Raw genomic sequence first — 19,090 nt, forward strand, 5'->3', positions numbered from 1 at the left:
AAGGGAAGATTGCATTAAAGGTTACAGCAAAAATCGTGTGTATAGCTGTGCTAAAATTTAAAAAGCATATGACAAGATAAAATCAATTTTTATTGCAGTTATACATCGGCCTTTGGGATCTGGAAGTGGATTGTAAGATTGGTGCTGACATTGTTTCAAAATGCTTCTTCCTTGTTAGAGGCATTAATGTGAATGGAGAGATTAAAAGACCTTTTCATGCTACAAAAGTACGTTAGGCAAGCATCACATTCCCTTCCTTCCAGCTCCTTACTGTTTGTAATGGCTGCAGAAGCAATATTTCATTTTATGCTTTTACAAGTAGTATGGTACTGAATGTCAGTGGTTCAATCTCCTAAATCAAGACATACTTCACCAAATAAATTTTCTAAATGATACAGCTCTCTTTTGTCTTAGTGGAGGATGATCTCAAGAACCTTTGGAAAACATTTCACACACATCTCAAACTTTCAGTGTGAAAGGTTGGGATAAGTGTATCCCACGTAATGGTTTGTTCTGATACTCCTTCATCAGTTGTTCATAACAGTTGGGTTTAGCATCTTTCAAGAGATATAATAAGGTATTTAGGTATATTCTATTCAGCTCAAAATCTTCCCTTAGAGAACTGGGGCAGTGGATTCGAGAGGTGATTAACATTGACAAGAAGTCATGTAAATAGAAAGGTCATCTTCTTTCAACATTTTTTAAAGCATACCCCAGGGACACATACCTGCGCTTTTTGGACCATCCCAAACATCCAGGATGTCCTAGTTACCTGGGGATTGGAATGGGAATGAAAACTCCCCTATCCATCCCCTTTTTGGGCCATCCGAAATATTCAGGATGTCCTAGTTACTTGGGGATAGCAATGAGAATGAAACCTACCCTATCCATCCCCCCAACCAAAAAAAAAGGGATGTCCCCAAAAAGCAGAAACTTGAATAGGACACTTTGGAATTCTCAGGTTTCTTATCAATCCTAAGGATGTCATAACATGTCCCATAGCCTGTCTTGTTTAACAGCCCAAAAAATGACTTTCTATAACATCATAAAAAATCAACATGGAAAGCCTATAGACCTGTTGTGCGTATTGCACACCCATCCCCGTCTTTGACTAGGGACCCCCTCTCATTCAGCCCTAGTCTGCATCTTGACCCAAATGCCCCGAAATTTGGAAGACATTATAAACATTTAAAACTACAAAGTCCGAAAACCTCAAAGGGGCGTTTTAGCAAGTCACATATTTCGGCCAGAATGACAAAATTGAAAGCCCTCAAATTGGCCCATAATGCCGAAAATAAAGAAGGAAGGCATTCGCGTGAAGAGGGAGAAAAGACCTGAATTTGCAAAGACTCCAAGTGTCCATTCTTGTGAATATCATTCAATCTCACAAAATCTCCATTTTGGCTGAAATCAGACCAAGCAATCTCAAGTCGCACATTTCTACCAGTAAGCCGACAATTACCATAACATTGAAATCATTTAAAGATCGATAACGAGATGATGGAGAGAAAAAAAAAGTAAAAAGTCAAACTCTCAAATAGTCTTCATAGGCCGAAAACCTATAGCCAAGTAAAGTTGCATAACTCTTCAATAAGCCGAAAATCGCAGAAGAAAGTTCGCGCAAATAATGCTTCCAGCTCGAAAATCATGTTAGAAGAGAAAATCGTGAGAAGACATCATTCAAGCCAAAAACTTAGAGAAGTTTGAAAATCGCGAAAATACCCTTTGGCCCGAAAAGAAACACATGATAAATTCGCACATTTTTACTCTAAAGCCCGAAAATGGCTAGTAAAGGAAACAAATCGCGAATTTTAGGCATACAACCCGAAAATGGCTCAAAGTAAAATCGCGAATTCTCTTTCAAAAGGTCAAAAAGCAGGTAAAAAACCAAAATTGCGTCATATAGGTTTTGTCGCCTGAAAATCATTACAGTTCGCAAAGAAGGCCTATAAGCCGAAAATGGCTCATCAACAAAGCCGAAAATGACTAAAGGAGAATCACGCAAAATGACCCTTTAGGCCGATAATCATCAAAGTATGCAAAGATAATCATTAAGGCCGAAATGTAAAGGAAGATCCAAGTTGCACAAATCCGCCATAGAAGCCGACGAGTCCCAAAATCGAGTCAAGAGGCCTCTAGGGCCAAAAAACACAGAGGCCATTTTACCCGAAAAATGAGTGTCAAAATCGTGCAAAATCCTCTGTTTACTTGAAAAGACTTAAAGTTCACCAAGCGATTGAACAAGCCAAAAATCCCTAAGACCCTCAAATCAATTTCATACACCAAAAGGGAGAAAATCTCACAAAATGAGGTTGTAAGCCAAAAAAAAGAAAATTGCACAAAAGGTCTCCATTAGCCGAAAATGGTGAAGGAGACTTAACTTCACAATCTTGCCAAAGAGCCCAAAAAAATGTAAAAGCTCACGAATTCTTCTATTTTGCCCAAAAACGAAAGGGGAGAAGTTTATAAAAGAGTCACATGAACATTCATATGCCTAAATCTCCCAGTTTCTAAAAATCACGCTGTGAAAATCATTTAGATAAAGTCTTCAAATCTTCAAAATCGCGTAATAAACACTATCGGCCAAAAATCAGGAGCAAAGGCACTTCGACTTAAGCTAAAATCTCACGTTTAGGCTAGAATCCCGAAATTGGACTAGGAAGGTATTTTAAGATGTTCACAAACTTCTTACCTTTCGCTTGAGTTGCCCAAAATTTGACTAAAGAGACATTTTAAGTTCCCAAACTTCTCACAGTTTGTTCAAACGGTCCAAAAAATCAAGAGAACAGATAAACTTAAGTCTTGGCATCTCGCAGTTCACCTCTTAGGCCCGAATTTTGTCTAAATAGAACGAGTCAAGAAGACAAATCGAATTTCATGTAAGAAGTGAGAGACATTCAAAAGATACATCTCACAAAGAGCTTCTCAAGCCGGATGTTAGAAAACTTAATATTTGTCAAATTAATTTAATTAGTTTTTCAAATTGATTTATTAAAAGTGAAATTAATTGTTCGTAGGTCGAAGACATTGTCGGGAAGAACTAGGAGAAGGCCTAAAACGCAAAGGACTTGATTGCGATCAACGCTAACTAGTAAAGATGCAGAGCGTGAGATTGGAACAAAGCATTGGGAAGCATGCCATCAGACCACGAAGTTGAAGACCATCAACGAGATTGAAGACAAAGAACATTCAGAATGCTACCCGAATTATGCATTCTCGAGAAATACACAGCTGGATTTAATTCCAGAAATTCAGTTCTAAAAACTGAAATTGTTTTAATGTAAAACTGCCTATGGGCCCCACTCAAGATGTTTTAAAACAGAGGGGACACAAGTCAGTTATGACCAACTACCGGATAGACCCAAATTGAAGCCAAACAGTGATAGGTAGTTGAGATAGTGATTGGATAGATAACTAGGAATTGAGTGGGCATGGGTTAAAGCTGCCAACTTCTAGATGGCAGGTTGTAGCCCTTGGATGCAGTCAATCCTGGCCACCGGTTCAACATGTAAAATCTATAAAAGGCAGAGGCCTTTCTTTTGTAAAGTTTTAGAGATTTTTGTAGTTAGATTTTAGAGTTAGAATAGGTTAGATTTTAGGCTAAGTTACCGGTACTTCACATTTTTCCCCCAAACTGGATACGATACGTATCGGATTCGGATTCGACCTGGAATCCCTGTGGATTCGAAAAGGGTACTATTTTTTTGCACCTGAAACGTATCCGCTTTTTGAGTCATGAATCCTGACACATCCAGTGTAGACGTGGCGATTCCATAGGGTTTTTTGACGAATTTGCATCGTGCACAAATTTCAAGGGTTTTTTTCACAGGTGGAATCGTGTCGTTTAACGTTTTAAACCCTAAAGCAAAGCCAAAAGTTAAAAAAAAAAAAAACCATTCCTTCCACGTGTTGTGCGAATCGCACACCCATCCCCGTCTTGGACAGGGACCCCCAGTTTGTGCCTTTCTGTCCTGATCCTGAAATTTGGCTAAGTCTGGAATTCCCTGATCCTGAAATTTGGCTAACTCTGAAAACTAAGGAAACCTCCAAAAACTAGAATTTGCAATATAACTCCTGGAGGTCTGAAACCACTCTCAAACATCCTGAAAGTATATATGGAATATAACTTAAAGTATAAGTTCTTATACTTAAATGTTATATTCCATATGCTCAATTTCGGACCCAGAAGCCAAATGTTGAAAAGGTTAAAAGTGTTTCAAGGTCCGAAATTCACCTTTAAAACATCATTTTCGGACCCTGGGGCCGAAATTTCTAAATATGACGAAATTGAAAAAAGTGTTTCAAGGTCCGAAAAACACTTTAAGTGTCCATTTTCGGACCCTAGGGGCGAAATGTTAAAAACGCGATTTTGCAAAAGTGTTCCAAGTTCCAAAATTCGCCTTAGACCCATTTTCGGACCCTAGCTCCAAAATGAAAGGTAAAAGGAAATCGCGAAATGTTTAAAACACGCCCCAGGTCCGAAGTTTAAAACGCAAAACGCCTCCGCCCCCCCGAAATGGCTTAAAACCTTATTTTCGGACGCCAGGTCCGAGGTTTTTCAAAAAGGGCGAAATGTTTTTTTTAAAAAAAAAAGAAGGACGCACTAGGTCCGAAAGCCCGAAAAGGCACTTAGGTCTATTTTCGGACCCCCGAAGAAAAGTTTAAAGTGCGAAATCTTTTAAAAGCGCCTCCAGCTCCGAAAGGTAAAACGTTAAGTCCATTTTCGGACCCCTGGGAAAGGTAAAACGTGAAGTCTCATTTTCGGACCCTAGGGACGAAATGTTTTAAAATCGCAATTTTTGCGAAATATATGTAAGCTCCTTATTTTGCAAAAGGATGGCAAGGGTCCGAATTTTTTTATTTTTCAAAAGGTGCCCTCCGTTCTCCAAAATTTACTAGAAAGCATGAGAGTTAGAGTTTTAGAATCTGCAGAAGCTCTTCAAACCTCCAGAATCGCGCCATAAACTCATTTAAAACGTCCAAAACTCCAAAGGTAAAATCATGCAGAAGTAACAGACCAAGGATCAAATTTCACAATCAAAGAGAAAAGAGAAGCATTTTCAAGATACATCCCGCAAAGAGCTTCTCAAGCCAGACGTCGTAATTAAATTTAATGTTTGTTTAAATTAAATTATTTAATTTTTCAAATTGATTTAATGAAGTGAAATTAGTTGATCGCAGGACGTCATCGAAGAACCAGGAGAAAGACCTGAAACGCAAATCGAGGAAGGATCGCAATTCAAGGCTAGGCACTAAAGATTGGAAAAGAAAAGATGCAGGAGCGCAAGAGCAACCGAGCATTGGGAACCGTGCCGTTGAACATAGATGAAGTCCACCGGCGAAATTGGAGGCAAAAGGCAAAAGAACACTCTGAATGCTGCAAGTTTATGCATTCTCAAAGAAGCACACAGCTGGATTTAAGTCCAGAAATTCAGTTTTAAAGCTGAAATTGCTTTATTGTAAACTGCCTATGGGTCCCGTGCAAGATATTTTTGTGGATAACTATTCCCAACCACCAAAAAGACCGGATAAACCTGAATTAAAGCCAAAAGTGGTTGGTAGTTGAGATATTTGTTGGTTGGATAACTGAGAATTAATTCGGCATGGATCAAAGCTGTCAGCTTCTGGAAGACAGATCAGGACCCTTGGATGCAGTGCATCCTGGCCTTCGGTTCAAAATTGTAATATCTATAAAAGGCAGAGGCCTTTCTTTTGTAAAGGTTAGATAGTTAGATTGTTAGAGATTGTTAGAGATTGAGAGATTGTTAGAAAGGGTTAGAAATTGCTAGATAGTTAGATTTTAGAGTTAGAATAGGTTAGATCTTAGCAGTAGCATAGAGATGCTGCAGAAATTGTTGTAATAGGCAGATGAGATCAATATATCAACATTGATTTGGTGTTTATTGTCTTGTTTTCATCCTGTTTGCATGGTTTCTTTCAGCATTTTAGATAGATCTTTCTATTTTGGGTGTGCAGGTATTTGATAGATTCGGGCTCATACCACTGAGGATATGCTGATTGTATATCCTTTTGTGTGGTTAACTTGAGCCTTCGATTGTGCTTAGTTCAATTGCAGGTGTCCGTCCAAGCTGCGCCAGAATTGGGTGCTTAGCCGTGCGTCTCCAATCTGAAAATCTTCCAAGTTCCTTTGAAGATTGCACCGTTCCTGCAAGGTTGTGAGCCATTCTGGCCAAGCAGGAATTGGTTATGTTGAATCTGTCTACCCGCATACCCGTGTTGTTAGTTTTAGATCTCCTAAACCTTTCCTTTTTCTCTTTATTGCATAATTCGAGAATCACAGCAGACTAGCTTGTTGCCAGTTAAACGTAAGTCCCCCTTGTGTTTCCAGCATAAACACATCAAGCCACTGAGAGATCCCGCAGTCAAGACCTGACAAAAGAAACCTTGAGGTAGTCTCCTTTGATCAAACTTAGAAAACAGCATTAGAGACTTCCTTATCTCAAGAGAGAGTAGGATAATCAGTTGGCTATTCTATTCTGCGTTGGCCGTATGGAGTTTGCAGCAATGCGATTTCATCCACGTCAACACCACGCCACGCACAGTGAAAAGGAAGAAGGAAAACCGATTGATCTTGCAACGGATTGATCTTGCGACGACACGAGAGGAGACGATAGGAGGCGACGGGAGGCGCGAAGGCACAGCAGAGGAGGCGACGGGAAGCGCGAAGGCACAGAGATGCCACGGCAAGCGCGAAGGCACAGAGGTGTCATGGCAGGAGGGCGACAACCTTCCACCATCCCCCATTCTTTCCCGCTTCCGCCATCCCCCATTCTTTCCCGCTTCTGCCATCCCCCATTCCTTCGGGTTTCCGCTGCAGGTAGGAAAAGTTGAATATTTTAATTTTCTATTAAAAATTTTATTATAGTTTGTTAAAAAAATTATTATAGTTTGTTAAATTTTAAATTTTTATTATAGTTTGTTAAATGAAAACAAACAAACTATTAAAAATTAAAAAATATAATTTTCCATTTTTAATTTTAAATAATAAAACTATTTTGCTAGTTAATAATTTATCAATTATTATTATTTTATATATGAATATTTTAACTTAAAATATTCATATTTAAAATAATAATAATTGATAAATTATTAACTAGCAAAATAGTTTTATTATTTAATTTATTTTAAATAGGTATATTTTAATTACTTTTGTGTAATTCAGAAGTTTGTAAAAATTTAAATGTTGTTATTACTTTCATAATTATAATAATCACTTTCATTTTAAATAAATTATTAAATTTAATTTTAAATATTTACCATTTATAATCTATTGTTTAATATTAAATATTAATAATTATTTTTTAATTTGTTGTAGAAATCATAATGGCAACGACTACTAGCTCTACTCCTCAACGGACTTTCAAAACTGACCCAAATTCACCTTTATGGAAATATGTCAAAATAATAGACCAAGTAAAAGGTGGTGGAACATTTAATTGGATATAGCTCCTACAGTCGTGTCAAAGCCCATTTTTGTGCCATTCCCCAACAAGGAATCAAACCATGTCTAGGAAAGGATGGTAATGGGATGTCACCTCAAGAAATAGCAGGATATATTAGAGAGCAAGAGGAAGCAGATGCAAGAGTTAGTCGTGCCTCAAACCATCCTTTGTTGACAGGAAGAGGAAGTAGATCAAAGAGGCCCCCTACTTCTCCATCTTATAGTGATTTTCCTGATATAGTGGTAGAGAGCCACCCATTCTTGGACCCAATTAGTGAAGAACCTATTATTGTGAAGAGAAGCAAGGGACCATTAGAGAGAGCATTTAAGAATGATGCTAGAGAGATTGCAAATCAATCCGTTGGAAGATGTCTATATGCAAACGGTTTGTCATTTAATGTGGTACGATCAACATATTGGCAGGATATGTTGAGAAAGGTAAATGAGGCTCCACAAGGGTACACAAGGCCCGGTTATGAGAAGGTGCGTAGCACCTTACTAGCAAAGGAGGTAAAAAACATAGACAATGCATTGGCTCCCATTAGAAATTCATGGAAACAAACAGGGGTGTCCATCATTTCAAATGGATGGAAGGATACCAAAAATTGGCCATTAATTAATGTAATTGTAGTGTGCCCTAAAGGGGCAATGTTTCTGAAAGCTATGGATTGTGAGGGACAAGTGAAGGATGCACAATTCATTGCTAACATCCTTATACAATGCATTCAGGATGTGGGACCTCAAAATGTTGTCAAAGTAATAACAGACAATGCAAAGAATTGTAGAGTTGCAGGTATGTTGATAGAGACACGGTTTGAACACATATTTTGGACACCTTGTGCTATCCACTCTCTCAACCTCATGCTTCAAAAGATAGGCAAGAAAATGTTGCTATTTTGGTATGGTTTTGTCATTGATGTCAACACCTACTAAACTCTTATCAACTCTGGCACTTTGGAGAATCAGCAACATTCACCGGCAAGCAAGTGACTCATGCACAGTCACCGGTATCTGGTACACCGGCAAGATATATTGATCACCAGCACTTGGAATGATATGGAAAACACTTGGTAATGTTGAAGACATCGTTTGGACATCTTGTCCTGGAGTTTTGTTTATTGGTATATTCATATTTGCATATTTGCTGTTACCGGCAAATAGGTCCAGGGTTACACCGGCAGGTTTATCTTTTCCAGATCAGCATGGCATGCTATGGAGATGATTAATTATTGTTGTAAATGCATTAAGCCGACATGTTCAATCGGTTATTGCATCGGATATTGTATTGTTTGTAAAATGTTTTTATTGTAATATCTTGTAGAGCCGACCTACTAAAATTGGTCTTAGGTTATGGTATAAATGTAAGATCTTATTTGTAAGATCAAATGTGGAATGTGAAAAAGGATTGTGTGAAGGTATATGCGAGAATAAGCAGAGCTATACACGCAGACATCATTTGAAGATTGAAGGAGGGTTTTTGTGAAGACAATCAGAACTACACCGGTACTGAATCCAGCATATGAAGATGCTATTTTGTGCAGTACATTCTTATTGGATTTAACCATCCAACTGTAGTCAGTGTGACTCCCATTTTGTGATTGAGCAATGAGCTCTAGGTGGTTGGCCTTTCTACATGTCCAGACCCCATTTATGTACACTTACTATCTGCAGTAGTATCATCTGATTGTGGGTAAGGTTTCCCACCGTGGTTTTTCCCCTTACAGGGTTTCCACGTACAAATATTGGTGTTATGTGTTGTAGATAACTTTGTGTTTATGTTTCATGCACTAATCCTTACCGGTATAGCAATTAACTATTAAAACTGTCTACCAGCATATTGAATTGGTTTACCGGTATTAAGCATTAAGTTGGTCAAGTTGTTTTTGGTTTAAATTTATTAGACAACTGATTCACCCCCGCCCCCCCCCCTCTCAGTTGTCTCCGGGACCTAACAGAAAATACATTGGATCAAACAAATTTATGCTGAGGCTAAAGAGATCCAAATGTTCATCACAAACCATAACATGTCATAGGCCATTTTCAGATCATTTTCACAGTTGCAGTTGCTAAAGGTAATTGAAACACTTCAATTTTTAAAATCTACATTTCACTTTGGCAATCATTAATTTTATTTTTTTATCATGTCTTCTTTGTATTCTAATTTTTATTTTTAATTTTTGAATAGGTTGTCGAGACTCAATTTGCATCCAACACAATCGTCTTGAGGCGACTTGTGAAGGTGCGACAGCCACTTGCTAGCATGGTAATTAGTCAAAGTTGGTCCCTATGGAGGCAATCCAATACTGAAAGGGCAACAAATGGAAAGCACATGATCCTAGATGACACTTGGTGGGATCGAGTGGAATATCTTTTGAGTTTCACTGAGCCCATCATGAGTATGATCCGTTATACTAACATGGATCACCCATGTTTGGGAGAGGTATATGATGGCATTGACTCGATGATTGAGAAAATGAAAGCCATCATCAATGCAAAAGAGCAAGATCCTGAAGAAACTTTCTTCAGAGAGGTTCAGTCAATTTGTGCTGAGCGGTGGAACAAAATGACCACCCCACTACATCTTCTTGCATTTGCATTGACTCCCAAATTTTATAGTGATGAAATGTTTGCTAAGCCATCAAGGGTACCACCATATAGAGATTCAGAAGTCAGTGAAGCGTGTAGGACAGCACTTACTAAACTCTTCCCTGATTCTGAAATGGAGAATTTAATGACAAGTGAGTTTGCTGATTTTGTAGCCTCCAATGGTCAAAGTGTTTCCGCTCTCCATGACAAGTATAAAAAGGATGCTCATGCTTGGTGGTACCTCAATGGCCATACATCACCAAACCTTCAAACTCTTGCAATCAAAGTTTTATCGCAAGTTTCTTAATTTTTATTGCTCTCTAAATTTATATTTTTTACTATTTTATAATTGTCGCCCTCTCACTTTGTGTCAATTATTCAATAGGTTGCTAGTTCCTCTTCATCTGAGCGAAATTGGAGCACATACTCCTTTATCCACTCAGTGAAACGCAACCGACTGGCAGCAAGTAAGGCGGAAGAGCTCATTTATGTGCATTCAAACTTGCACCTTCTTACTCATAAACAAAATGAGTACAAGGATGGGAGCACAAAGTTTTGGGATGTAGATCCAGAGCGAACTGATTTGGATTTTTCAGCTGCCACACAATCTTTACTTTCTGGGGAGTCAAATTGCCAATTTGCTGCTAGTGCAATTGGCAGTGAGGCTGCATGTGGTTCTAGTACTCTACCTACATCATCTAATGTCAAAGATGATGTTGATCTTGATCTTCCTAGTGACCCATATGATGCTATTGCTGATTATTAGTTGTGTTATTTTATTGTTGAACCAATGAACAATGAATTCGATATCTATCATAACATTCAAAGTTTCACAAATGGATATTTCATATTAGATTAGACTTGCACTAAATTTGTAATTTTGTTATAGTTATATGAATCATATATAATAGTTCCAAGTTTTGTTTAGCATATGGATGATATGTGGGATTCTAAATTTAATTTTTGTTTCTACTTATTAGACTGCATATATGTATATATTTATAATTTTTACATTTTTGTACGGACATACCCAAAAGTACCCAACCCCCCCAAAAAAAAATTGTTGTACCAGCGTACCATACCAGCGTACTCGTACCCATACCGGCAACCTAGATTTTAGGCATAGCATAGAGATGCTGCAGAAATTGTTGTAACGGCAGCTGAAGAAAATATATGAACATTGAAATTGTAGCGTCCTAAAATTGCGACACTTGCAATTTCGACTGCATTTGGGTCTTCACGATGGCGGCGCAACGTTGAACCTGAATGGAAACCCCGAAACCTGTTTACAACACCAAAAACTGCATTTTTCTGCACCCTGGCCTGATCCCTCCTTGCACCCTGCTGTCCCGGGAGGTGGGACCATGGCGCCCAGCGCCCTGGTCCCTAGCCCTATTTTGGGCCCGGTCTCTTTTGGGCATCGGGTCTTTAAGTTTGCAATTCGGGAAATAATGTTTCCTGGTCAGCCTAAGGTCGGAAAAATCAGTCTCTCAACCCTAATTGACAAGTATATAAACTACTTTTCCTCTCCTAGAAAGAAAGAAAATAAGCAAGAGCAAGAGGCAAAACCGATATTCAAATATTCAAACATTCAAACATTCAAGCATTCAAGCATTCCTTCAAGCAATTGAGCATTCTAAGTCTCCATTCAAGGCTAAGTGTTGCATTCAAGACAAGGATTCAACCATTGAAGAGGAGATCACATACAACATACAACATACTACATACATTACACCTTCGCATGTAAGAATACAAACATTCTTACAACAAGGTATCAGTACTTGTTTACATTACAAACATTTACGTTTACAGCATTCTCATTTCTTGGTTAATTCCAAAACCGGGGTTTGACCTAAAGGCAAACCCCTAATCCCTAACCCCCCAATCGTCCTCTCTTTTCTGTGTGTAGGTTGCAGGTACGCGGCTGTAATTGAAGATCTGGAATCCTTGTGCAGAGACGAACAAATCCCCCTTCGTTTCGCGGATTTTTCGGAGGACCGTGTGCACGCCGGGCGCCATCGTCCCGTCAACTTTCGCTCAAATTTGCAGAACAGCACCGTCTCGAGATTTTACTGCTAATTCCAGGTCCGCAGCTTCATCCCATATCCCTATCTCTGTTTACAAGCGAATCTTTCTTGCTTCTACATACATTCCTAGTTCAATCATTCTATCTATATTCTTTACAAAAGAGGGTATCCTTGATGTCTTAACCCTTGAAACTCATTTAGAATCCAATCCTGCATTGTGTGGGATTGGATCTTGTGGGTTTCAACCCCTCTTTTGAATGTAAAGTCTCTCCTAAGTGAAAACCATCAACCCTAGTGACTCTCCCTTCTCTCTCCTTGGAGTTGGGGAGGGGAGAACAACTAGGGTTCGATTTTTTTCCGCTTTACATTTTGGTGAACCCGACGTGAACATCCTAATTCTGATTATTCATGGTTAGATCTGAAAATTTTGTTTCCTTAATTACATTTCCATGTTTGATCTTTTGCAAATTTTAGAGGCTAATTGCATAAAAACCCTAAAATTTTCTTTTTAGTAATTGAACTTGTGGAATGTTTAATTGTTAATGCTTGTTTCAGATTTACCCTTCTATTGCAAATTGTCAATTCATATTTGTGCTTTAATTCTGAAAATTAAGTGGTTAAATGTCAAAACCCTAATTTTTAAGACCTTCTTGATTCAACCTTTGACTGATAATTTCACTAATCAAAACACTTCCAAAACGGCTGTAACTTTGGATTCCGCAATAAAATCATAATATCTCTCATCCCTGAAAATTTGGAAAAAAGTTGCGAGGACCGTGTGCACCCCGAGCGCCATCGTCCCCGACATTTTTTCCGAAATTTCGGGAGCTAGATCTTACTATATTTTTCTGCTAAAATCCAGAATTTTGGCTGATTTTATCAATTTTAACACTTTCAAAATTAAAGTCAAAGTTAATCTAGTGATTGCTTGGATTAAGGCTTCTAATCATTCAAAAATTGTTGAAATTGAATTTTTTGTTAAAATTGTGTTTCTTACTGTCCTAAATCTGAAAAGTGTGTTGGCATTCATTCGAAATTTCAGTGCTTTATTCAAATTTTTACAATTTGTGACTTTTGAAATTAAGTGTTTAATTGCGGTAACTCTGATTTCCGCTTTCAAATTTGAATTTTGCATGAAATCGAGTCAACTTTTAAATTTCAAAGCCTGCATTACTTTCAATATTCTCTCTAAAATCATAAAATTCAAAATTTCAGTTTCCCCCTCTTTTTCAAAATTCAAATTTTACATTTTTCAACAATCTTGGTAGGGTTCAATTTTGAGATTGCAACTTTAATTTGGCCTATCTACAGATCGTAAAATCACTCAATTTTTTCAGATTGTCTTTAAAATCATCATAACTTTCATCCCTGAAAATTTCGAAAAAAGTTGCGAGGACCGTGTGCACTCCGTTCGCCACGGTCCCTAACATTTTTTCCGAAATTTCGGGAGTTTGTCCTGATTGTATTTAACAGCTTAAATCTAGGAGATTGGCTGATTTTATTGAAATTTGCTACCTCTAAAATTCAAAATCTTCTCTCTCTCTTTAGTGCATGAGTTTTACAACAATAAGCCCTACTTACACTATTCCCGTTAGACGAAGCCTTAGAATTAAGTCCTTCCAAGGTCAAATTACTGAGGAGATGGAACCTAATTTGAATGGCCTTTTTAACGAGGACATGGGTACTTCCTCTAATCCTCTTAATGATGAAGAAGCTCTCCATGAGGTTTCTGTGGAACAACTTTCAAAATTGGATAACCAATTTGATGATTTTCGACAATGGATGTCTCAAGAATACCTCGATAGCGAAGCTCTTTCATTAATTGAGGGTCTAAAACGTATGGTTCAAAATGATAAGAATGGAATTGATATTTTGCGTGGTATTGCACACATTGTGGATTCGAATGTGATGCCTATGAAGAGTTGTGCCGAAACTTTAGGTTACACACAACCTCCTACTCAAGTCAATCATTCTATTCCTTTGACAACTCCTATTGCTAGTATACCTACTTTTACATCAAACATAATGACTACTTCAATACAAGACATTCCGCCTATGATCACTAGTCATGGGGGCAATCCTTCTTCTTCAATCAACCCTCTTCCTTCATTCAATCCAACTTCTTCATCCATCCCTTCAATGAGTGTCCCTATTACATCTCCACAAATGAACATGACGCAAGGGGGCAATTCATTTAACCATTCCATTCCTCCTTGTAGTGTTCCTCCTTTCCAATCATCTCCTATGACTAACTATCATAGTGTCCCACCACCTTACTCTCAATCAATACCTTCTTTCAATAACATAATACCTCCATCACAATCTAACACGTCTAATATGAACTCTTCAACTGAAGCGACCATTAACAATCTTGCACAAACTGTCTCTTCTTTACAGCAACAAATTGCCTCTATGAATCAATCTAAGTTTAGTGTGCCCACATTTGATGTTGCGAGCCCACTTTCTCTTGACATTGTTCGAGCTATCCCCCCTAAACATGTTGAAATCCCGCATTTGGAGCTTTATAATGGTAAGGGTGATCCTCTAACACATGTTAAGACCTTTCAAACAATATGTACCGATTTTGCTTATGACCAAAGGTTGCTTGCAAAACTGTTTACTAGAACATTAAGAGATAAAGCCCTACAATGGTATTGCTCGTTGCCTTCCTATTCTATTACTTCTTTCGAACAACTTGCCAATGCTTTTATTCAACAATTTCAAAACAGTATAAGTCCTAAAGTTACTTTGATTGATTTAATGCATTGTAAACAAGGTGTTAAAGAAAAAGTGACTGATTTCATTGGTAGATATAAGCATTTGTATGCTCAAATTTCTTTTCCAGTACCTGACAATGACATTCAAAGAATCTTTATTTCTAATTTACAAAAAGATATTAGAGAAAAACTTCTGTTTTCTGAGTTTACTTCTTTCCACCAGTTGTGCGCAACTCTTCACAATTATCAACTGACTGTGAGTCAAATGGAACAAGCAAATCCTATGGCTCCGAGTGATAAGGGTGATAGTAGTCAACAACCATTTGGGAAGTTTAAACCGAACAGACAGTCCATTAAATTCAATGAAAGCATCATCAACAACAATGTGAATGCAGCATCAGGTGTGCCTCCTATTTCTAAGTTTTTTAAGAAAGAAAGAAAGTTTACTCCTTTGAATGAATCATTGCATAGTATTATGAATAAGTTATTGGAACAAAATGTGCTCACTCTCCCTCCTATAAAGCAAATAGATCCTGCAAAGATTAATTCACCCTATTTTGATAACAAATCTTTTTGTCAATTTCATCGTCAACCTGGGCATGATACTGAAAAATGTTTTGCTTTAAAGGGTAAAATTCAAGATTTGATTGATAATAATACTATCTCTGTTTCTGGTGTGAATGATAAAGGCAACACATCTGTAGCTCCTCCTAACCAAAATCTTAAGATTTTTACTGATCCATTACCTTCTCATACCTCTAATGTGATTGATACTAATGCATCCTCTGTCTCACCTGATGATCTTGTGTCTATGACTCCGAATGTGATTAACTTTGTAGAGCAGCAGAAAATCCCTAAAGAACCTTCTATCACATTTGATTCTAGTGAAACTATCAGGGCACCTGATGGTCCTTTATATATAGTTGCAAAAGTCAAGAATACACCTTGCCGTGGAGTGCTTATTGATCCTTCTTGTATGGTTAATGTCATTACTGAAGAATTTCTTTTTACTTTGCAATTGAATCAAGTGATCTATGACGAAACAAATGTGGTTGTGAAATTATTTGATGCATTTTTTTCTCCTGCAATTGGTTCTATTACATTACCAATTGAGGTCCATAACAAATCCCTTGATATGAACTTTGCTATTATTCCATCATCTGAACAATTTCGTGTGAAGCTAGGCTATCCTTGGCTATCTTCCATGAAAGCTATTGCTTCTCCTATTCACAAGTGTTTGAAATTTCCCCATAATGGTGAAGTTGTTACTGTCAATCATAGCCTCTTTAAACCAACTGAAAGAACTTCTAGCGTTCCTATTGATTACTTTTGGCCTAAACAATTCCAATCTCTTCCTCCACGAAGTGATCATCTTTTTAAGCGTGTTTCCTACCTTCCCGAAATATTGATCAGCAAGATCAGGGGGTAGATGACGTGCTAGACTAGTTCATTAGCATAGCAAACTCTCTCCTCCTCTCTTGATCTCTTTTGTTACTTCTTGTATGTGTTACTCTCATTCCTCTATTTTTTTGTCCTTAGTTTTGTCTACTTGAGGATGATGCAAAGCATTGAGATCTCTTTTGGTCTCTCTCATGTTGACTCAAAAGACACATGTGTTCCCTTCTTCTAGGTGACCTTCCTTGATTGGGGAATGAAGAACAATTATGCATACATACATATGATATACATGAATTATCATACAGCATACTGACCCCGAGGAAAGCGAAGTCACCTTGTGCTTTGTGTGTTGTGTTTATTATCCTTGGGCTTATCTCACACTTGGGGGCTAAATCCTTGTGATAACGTGCTCCTTTTTCATTTCTTATATGTATCACTACCTTAAAGCAATCACCCCCGGTGAGGCGTGTGCGATCGCTTTAACGTAGGGGGGCATACATCCCGTTCATATCTTTTCAAGATACTTGAAAATTTCTTGACAAATTTAGCTTTGCCTTGAAAATTTTTGATATCTTGCATGACTCATAGTGAGGGAACCTTACTATTGATAGTCATGGTTCTCCCTCGTGATCTTCCCTTTTACTTTGTCAATCGAAGTCGTAAGATCCTTAGTCCACTGGGGGCTTGGTGTATCTTGCCTCCTTGACATGGTGAAAGTTTTTCAATGTTGTTTCCTTGTACTTTACCGGAAGTATGAGCGTACGCTTATACTCCCGCTAAAGTGGGGGCTAAATGTAGCGTCCTAAAATTGCGACACTTGCAATTTCGACTGCATTTGGGTCTTCACGATGGCGGCGCAATGTTGAACCTGAATGGAGACCCCGAAACCTGTTTACAACACCAAAAACTACATTTTTCTGCACCCTGGCCTGATCCCTCCTTGCACCCTGCTGTCCCGGGAGGTGGGACCATGGCGCCCAGCGCCCTGGTCCCTGGCCCTATTTTGGGCCCGGTCTCTTTTGGGCATCAGGTCTTTAAGTTTGCAATTCGGGAAATAATGTTTCCTGGTCGGCCTAAGGTCGGAAAAATCAGTCTCTCAACCCTAATTGACAAGTATATAAACTACTTTTCCTCTCCTAGAAAGAAAGAAAATAAGCAAGAGCAAGAGGCGAAACCGATATTCAAATATTCAAACATTCAAACATTCAAGCATTCAAGCATTCCTTCAAGCAATTGAGCATTCTAAGTCTCCATTCAAGGCTAAGTGTTGCATTCAAGACAAGGATTCAACCATTGAAGAGGAGATCACATACAACATACAACATACTACATACATTACACCTTCGCATGTAAGAATACAAACATTCTTCCAACAAGGTATCAGTACTTGTTTACATTACAAACATTTATGTTTACAGCATTCTCATTTCTTGGTTAATTCCAAAACCGGGGTTTGACCTAAAGGCAAACCCCTAATCCCTAACCCCCCAATCGTCCTCTCTTTTCTGTGTGTAGGTTGCAAGTACGCGGCTGTAATTGAAGATCTGGAATCCTTGTGCAGAGACGAACAGATCCCCCTTCGTTTCGCGGATTTTTCGGAGGACCGTGTGCACGCCGGGCGCCATCGTCCCATCAACTTTCGCTCAAATTTGCAGAACAGCACCGTCTCGAGATTTTACTACTAATTCCAGGTCCGCAGCTTCATCCCATATCCCTATCTCTGTTTACAAGCGAATCTTTCTTGCTTCTACATACATTCCTAGTTCAATCATTCTATCTATATTCTTTACAAAAGAGGGTATCCTTGATGTCTTAACCCTTGAAACTCATTTAGAATCCAATCCCGCATTGTGTGGGATTGGATCTTGTGGGTTTCAACCCCTCTTTTGAATGTAAAGTCTCTCCTAAGTGAAAACCATCAACCCTAGTGACTCTCCCTTCTCTCTCCTTGGAGTTGGGGAGGGGAGAACAACTAGGGTTCGATTTTTTTCCGCTTTACAGAAATATGGTGTTTGTTGTCTTTGTTTTAGTCTGTTTGCATGGTTTCTTTCAGCTGGTTAATTTTAGAGTGTAGGGATTTTAATGGTGAAGTGTGGAGGGGTATTTGATGCATTTTTGGTTCATACCATTGGGGGTCTGTTGATTGTAGGTCATCGTGCATGGTTATTTTGAACCCAAATTGTGCTTAGTTCAACTGCAAGTGTTCGTCTTAGGCTGCGCCAGAATTGGATGCCTAAAACGAGTGTCTTCGGTCTGAAAATCCTTCATCCCTTGGAGCTTGCACCGTTCTTGTCTAGTTGTGAGGGTGTCTTTGGCAAAACAAAAACTGGTTTATCGAAATCTGTCTACCCGTTGCATCAACTGTTATCATCTTTGTCCTTAGGTCTCCTAAACCTTTCCCTTTTGATTTTATTTCCCAGTTCGAGAATCGCAGCAAACCAGCTTGTTGCAAAACGTAAGTCCCCTTGTGCTCCCAGCAAAACACATCGATCATTGAGTTATCCCGCAGTCAAGACCTGACAATCGAAACCTTGAGGTCGTCCCCATTGATCAATTAAAACAGCATTAGGGATTTCCTTATCTCAAGAGAGGATAGGATATTCAGCGAGATCATTCTATTCTGTGTTGGCCAGATAGAGTTGCAGCGATGCTACTTTAGACACGTCAACAAGACCCTTGTCCGCTCCCACCCTCAACCCAAATGCAGCCCTAAAGTTGTCTAAAACTCTCTAATTTTGAAGGAAAAAATCAATATATAGCACTTCGCAGAACTATTATGTGTTATGTAGTAGCAATTGATCACACAAAAGATAATCATCTATTATTGAATTTGATGAAAGATGCCATATGATTTTTCAACTTCTAAAAGGTACAATGAAATCATCTTTATATATTTGTAA

General features: G+C 38.4%; 1 protein-coding gene across 2 annotated transcripts in view; it reads right to left on the reverse strand.

The window, feature by feature from the left end:
• LOC131063173 (carboxyvinyl-carboxyphosphonate phosphorylmutase, chloroplastic) overlaps positions 1-19,090 on the reverse strand; it is a 116,037-nt gene that overhangs the window by 44,841 nt on the left and 52,106 nt on the right. The gene's annotated exons all lie outside the window — the stretch shown is intronic.

This window comes from Cryptomeria japonica, chromosome 11 (assembly GCF_030272615.1).
Source record: "Cryptomeria japonica chromosome 11, Sugi_1.0, whole genome shotgun sequence".
NCBI classification, from domain to species: Eukaryota; Viridiplantae; Streptophyta; class Pinopsida; order Cupressales; family Cupressaceae; genus Cryptomeria; species Cryptomeria japonica.